The sequence below is a fragment of the Myotis yumanensis genome, unplaced genomic scaffold, assembly GCF_028538775.1.
Source record: "Myotis yumanensis isolate MYYU_CA2020_CCGP unplaced genomic scaffold, mMyoYum1.0.hap1 SCAF_17, whole genome shotgun sequence".
NCBI classification, from domain to species: domain Eukaryota; kingdom Metazoa; phylum Chordata; class Mammalia; order Chiroptera; family Vespertilionidae; genus Myotis; species Myotis yumanensis.
In genome coordinates this window covers 27,405,260-27,411,691 of record NW_027223768.1, presented here as the reverse complement: position 1 = coordinate 27,411,691, position 6,432 = coordinate 27,405,260, and the positions used below count along the sequence as shown (strand labels likewise).

Sequence of the window (6,432 nt, the reverse complement as noted above, 5' to 3'; positions counted from 1 at the left end):
TCCACTCTGCTACTAAGGATATTCTTTTGTTGCTTATCTTAAAGAGAATTCAAGTAAAGTTTCTCTTTACCATGATACTTACTGAGGTTTTGGTAAATAGCCTTTCTAAAGTCAAGGGGATTCTATCTATTTCTAATTTCCAATAATTTGAAATTAATTTATTAAATTATATTAGGACCTTTTTTATGGGCCGATCATGGTAGTGATATGATTTTTTTCTTCCAGTGTTAATTTGCTCTAGGACCCATTTGTTCATCTTTCTAACAGCCTAGAGCTGTGGTCGGCAAACTGCGGCTCGCGAGCCACATGCGGCTCTTTGGCCCCTTGAGTGTGGCTCTTCCACAAAATACCACGTGTGGGCGCACGTACAATGCAATTGAAACTTCGTGGCCCATGTGCAGAAGTTGGTTTTAGGCCTGGGTGAGTCTATTTTGAAGAAGTACTGTTGATATTTGGCTCTGTTGACTAATAAGTTTGCCGACCACCGGCTTAGAGTATCCATAGAGCTCTCCTCCAACACCATATTTCAAATGAATCAAATTTTTTTCTATCAGACTTCTTCACTGTCCAATGTTCACATCCATACATAGTAATTGGGACTCTATTGTGTGAACAATCTTACCCTTGGTCTCTATTGATACATCTTTGCTCTTGATCTTTCCTGAGTCTTCCTTTGATGCCCTGGTGAGTCTCAGCTTTCTCTGGATTTCTTGACTGCAATCTCCATGTCTTCATTGTCTATTTCTTCTGTAGTCAAGATTTTTTACTTCTTGATGTTCAAATGCAGTTGTGCTTTGGCACTTTCTTTCACTCACTTCCCTTCGAAGTTATTTCAAATCACTGTTACTTGCTGCACGCAACCATTTCTCTTGTAATGTCTTCTTTAGCCCAGGTGTTATTTCTTAGAATATGTTCCTGTTTCCAGATATGCCAGCTGTCATACTTTTTTTATTATCACCTCTGGCCCGGTCTGGTCAGGAAGTTCACTGAGACTATCTTTCCTTATAATACCTGCCACAGATATTTTATACCTCTATACGGGCTTAATGCACTTTTATGATAGAACTGGTAGTTCTCAGAAAATTACAAAATTGATGTTTACACAGCATCGTTGTCATTGCAGGCTATGCTGATTGATTTTTTTCCTGCCAGACTGTAAAGAATTATCCTCTCAAGAAAGTCGTATCCTATAAATCTCTCAGCTGAAGAGGACCATTGAACAAACAAAAAGCTTAAGAATTGCAAGTAGATGATTATATTCTTACTTTTGATGCAGCTCATATATCAACCTAGCGATTGAGCAACTCTCCCCCTCCTTTCATTATGAGGGAAGCATGCCACAAAGCTGTAAAGGCCTGGAAAAATAATGACACGGCACTGTTTTTAGCTCTGTATCTATTTGTTTGCCCAACCCAATGAAGCCAAATGACTTACATAGATCTATAGATGCCATTTCTTGTTTTCATATCCCTTCACACATGTGGCTATTGCACTGTCTGCTGAAGATATTTGAAACTCCTCTCCACCTTAAATAAATTGTTGGGGGTTTATCACTTTGCTAGAAATGATGAACTAAGAGTCATTATATGTGGGTCCCTGAAAGACATAAATATGTATAAATTTCCATTTAAAATTTCTCAGTTAATTTTAAAACACAGAGACTAAGATATGAATTACGGACACATCTTAAATCACTTACTGGCACAAGGCATTCATAAATAGTTTGATCAAACAGTCCTTCCATTGCTAGTTCTATGCTATTTATTATCCTGACCCTAACTATTATTTGTGGATGACAGCCTAAAGACAGTGACCCCAGATGAACGACTGTTCTGCGGCATCTATTGGTCACCGTGAAGAAGTCACTATGGAAACTGTGGCCTCTTTCCCCCTCCCCTTGCCCACCCTCCTCCCATTCACTGTTCAAGAGCTTCTGGATACATTCATGTACACTGCACGGGCAATGAGAATTGTGGAGCAGATGACCTTAATTTTGAATGCAGAGCCAAGTTCCTTGGAGGAAAGAGGGATGTCTCTGATGTAGGGAGATGGACTGGGAAAGAGATACATCCTTGGCCAAATAGAGTCTATTTCAAAGAGCCCCACCTAGTCCAAATCAGTTAGGGGACCTCCAACCTCCCCACCCCCAGCCAAAGGCACGTTTATCTGTAGGACTTAGTTGTTTATAAGGCACATCTGTTTCTGCTTTTTTATCAATTCTTTGGGTATGAAATGCGTTTCCAGATATGAAAACTCAGTTTGTAATATTGTGTCTATAGGGAGTGATGACTCAGCTTAAAACATCGTGACTTGTGCCAGTAGTTGTCCAAGGAACCAATCAATAGGTTGTAGGTAGGGGATCATAGGCATCTGAATATTTCTGTGTTTATTTCTTTTTGTACAGGGGCATGTCTCAGCACAAACAATGTGCCCTTTATCTCATGAGCATGTTCAGTTCATTCACTCATCCAACAGAGGATGTCCATGTTCTGCCTCATATTTTTAGCAGAGGTGAATGCTACCCATTTCCCACTGGGCGGAGGACTAGTGGAGTGAACACTTCAGTGTCTTTCTCTTTGGATTAACCAATTTTATTGGTCAGTGCCATGGCCTGACAATGGGAAATTTCTCTCTTTGGAAATGCTTGTGGTCCATGGTCATGCAAAACGGGCCCACATGACTGTTCTCCACATCATAGCTTCCTGGAAGGGGCTTCTTAATGGACTAGGGATAGAGAAGGGGAAGTCTGACATTAGTCTGAGGTTCTAACTGCGTTATCAGTCTTGGTCCTCCCTCCCTCCCTCCCTCCCTCCCTCCCTCTCTCCCTCCCTTCCTTCCTCCCTTCCTTCCTCCCTTCCTTCCTTCCTTCCAAAGAACCGAAAGATACTTACTACCTTTTGGACTCCTAAGAAACCTATCTGAATGGGAAGTACTTCTACTTGGTCTTCATCCATATTTTGTTGACAATTTGCTCAGCCTCAGATCAACTCTTTAAAAAAAAAAATCAACATCTGCTGTGGAATCAGTTTCCCTAAAGCCTCTCAATTATGTCCCACCCTGGAGTAGGTTACCAGACTTGCCTACTGGATCCAGAGATATGACTCTTTTGTGGGCACCGGAGTCATCTACGTTTGGGTTTGAACATTTTACTTACATGTGAATCCCTGGTTGGGTTTTGTTAAATGCAGATTCTGACACAGGACCTCTGGGTGGGCTCTGAGAATCTGCATGTCTAACAAATGCTCAGGTGATGCCCATCTGCTGGTCTGCAGACCACACTCTGAGGAACAGCCCTAAGTTTTGAGGATCTGTGAGTAGTAAATTTCATGTTTTATTCCTTAGAACACGTTTCTATCTTCTTTTCTGTATCCTCTCTGGTTTATTAGAGATTCAATCATTTATTTAGCAAATGTTTTTTCAGCACCTACAATATGACTGACATTACTGTTCACAATTAGTAAACAAAATAGGTAAATACCCCTGCCTTTCAGGGAATACCATAGTTTAAGTATGACTTCTAAGTAAGAAACAAATGCCATATGTCTGTTATGCTACCTTTCTTCTGTTCCTAGTTTCACAAAATAACAGTTTAAATTATTATCACAGGACAAAGACACATAGCCCCACTCTTTTTTACCCGTGGTTGTATGTGGTGGTCTCTACTTAATGCTGTTTTAATTTTAATAGGAGCTTTAAGAATACTCAAACTGCTTACAATATTATCCTTTTTTTTTTTTTTAAAGAAAAGTCAGCTTGTATCTTTTGGTTGAAAGTGTTAAAAGGATAAACCATGAAGAAAGAGAATGCTAAAATTTTTGCAAAATAAGCATTTTTTTTTTTTATAAAAGAAAATTTGAGTTCTATATCTCTACAAGTTTTCTTTTAGACTGACTTTCCCTCACTTATTATTTTGCTTTTCTTTTTCACCACAGGAAGGAATCCTCAATAAATGTTAAAATTCAGGGTGTCCTGGTGAGCGTTTCTTTCCACAATACATTTCAAGGCAAAGCATTTGAAGTGGAGGAAACTTCAAAGTTGAACCCCAAGCTTTTGAAGTGGCTCTCCCCGAGACTGACTCTTAAAACAAGAGACTAATGTGCTTACCCTCCCTTGTGCTTCACACATGACGGAGAAGAAATCTGTAGTGATAATCAGCGCCTCTACCACGGCCTATAGAATTTAAACCAAGATGCATGAGTAGCCAAATGGTCATTTAAGATTTTGGAGGGGAAGTAAAAAAAAATGTGTTTGAGAGTATAGAAGGAAGGTTGGATGCTCTCTTTACTATCTGTGAACACTGGGTTAAAACAACTTTAATTTTCAAGCTTGGTTTGGAAGATTATTTTTTTTAATCCTCACCTGAGGATAGTTTTTTATTGAGTGAAAATGACTGTGAGGTGACTATAAAAATGCAAATTTACAGATAAGGAAAAGCTAAAGGAGTTCACCACCGCCAAACCAGTATTATATGAAATGCTGAAAGGTATCCTTTAAGAAAAGGAAGAAGAAGAAAAAGGTAAAGATACAAATTATGAACAACAAATATGCATCTATCAACAAATGAATCTAAGAATCAAGTGAATAAATAACCTGATGTACAGAATGAACTGGTGATTATAATAGAATCAGGGACATAGAAAGGGAATGGACTGACTATTCTTGGGGGGAAAAGGGGTGTGGGAGATGCGGGAAGTGACTGGACAAAAATCATGCACCTATGGATGAGGACAGTGGGTGGGGAGTGAGGGTGGAGGGTGGGGTGGGAGCTGGAAGGAGGGGAGTTATGGGGGGAAAAAAGAGGAACAAATGTAATAATCTGAACAATAAAGATTTAAAAAAAAAAAAAAGATATTTAAACTAACCCACCTCATAGAGCTCAAGCGATCTGTTTTTAGTATGTGTTTAAAATGAGGTCAAATGCCCTTTGAAATAGAATAAAACAATAAACAGAGATTTTCAGGAAAGTCCAATAAAACCCCAATATCTAGTTCCCTTTTTTTTTTTTTTAAAAAAGCAAAAATATTGATAGGATAATTGGTTGTGATAAAATAGTTCTAATAGGTACAAATCATAATTATATGGCAGGTTCCCTTGTTTCCTAAATGAAGTTGTCATTTTCTAGAGCTTTCTAAACTCTAAATTTTTATGTTAATCAATGACATGTCATGCTGGAAAAAATCTCAAACTCGATGTCTTTTAATTTTGAATTTATCGTCTCCAACAAGGGCTGAAAGAATTAAATACAAGGGAAATACAGAAGCATAAATCTTACAAAGCCAAACTATGATAAAAAGATACACGTTGAGAAAATAATATGGGATTTCTGTCTGAGCATCACCTTAGAAGCGAGGCCTCTGCTATGCATGTTACACGCATTAAAATGCTCAGTTTCGTAAATTCCTGTTACCTCATTTCATTGGTGAGAAAACAGGCTTATTGAACTTGAGTAACTTGCCCAAGGTGACATGGCTGAAGACGAGGAACTGAATGTGGTCTGAACTCTGTTGATTTCGCAAATCCATTCACTCTGCCCCTGAGCAATCACTGTTTTCTCAACTGACCACCCCCCAGCTCCCACCCCTCTGTGAAGAAGACAAATTGATACAATGTGATTTTATAGATGGAGAAACTAAGGTTCAGAGATATATTTTTTTTCTATGAAGAAAAAAAGTTAAGAAAAACAAAACTAGTAAACAGCGGCAGCAGGACTCAGGCGAGTTTATAGTTCCATCTCTTTCTGCAAAATGGAAGTTCACGAGTTAATTCCTGCCCTGGCCTGTGTGGGTCAGTGGTTAGAGTGTAGGCCCAGGCATCAAAGGATCAGGGGTTCGATTCCCAGTCAAGGGCACGTACCTGGGTTGCAGATTCAATTCCCTGGCTTCGATTGGGGCATGCAGGAGGCAAACAATGGATGTGTCTCTCTCACATCTATGTCTCTCTCTCTCTCCCTCTCTCCCTCCCTCCCTCCCTCTGAAAGCCCAATAAAAAATTATCCTCAGGTGAGGATTAACAAAAATAACAGGTTATTAAATTGGCATAGACTGGGATAGTAATTTGGCACCATCAAAAATGTCCAATGGTCGGTGTTGGTTGAAAATTACCCACGGCCTGGCCGTGACCGGGGGTGAGATTCGGCGCCCAGAGCCGCCTGGGGCCTCAGCTCACTGTCCACACGATGTGGGGAGGTGAAACCCAGGCCCCGACACGCGAAAAAAAAAATGTCCAGTGGCCCTAGCTGGTGTGGCTCAGTTGGTCAGAGCATCATCCCATGCACCAAAGGGTCACAGGTTCAATTCCTGTTTGGGACACATACTGGAGGCAGCCCATCAAGGTTTCTGTCTCTCCCTTCCTCTCTCTTTACAAATTAATAGAAACATATCCTCAGGTGAGGTTTAAAAAAAAGAAAAGGTGACTAAAAAAAAAGTCAATTCC

The 6,432-nt window shown here is 39.8% G+C and overlaps 1 non-coding gene across 1 annotated transcript; it reads left to right on the top strand.

Moving 5' to 3' along the window:
* The first annotated feature begins 6,085 nt into the window (after positions 1-6,085).
* On the top strand, positions 6,086-6,208 carry LOC138996513 (small nucleolar RNA ACA64). Its single transcript, XR_011468800.1, has one exon. It is a non-coding gene; the product is annotated as a small nucleolar RNA ACA64 (small nucleolar RNA).
* The last annotated feature ends 224 nt before the right edge of the window (positions 6,209-6,432 follow it).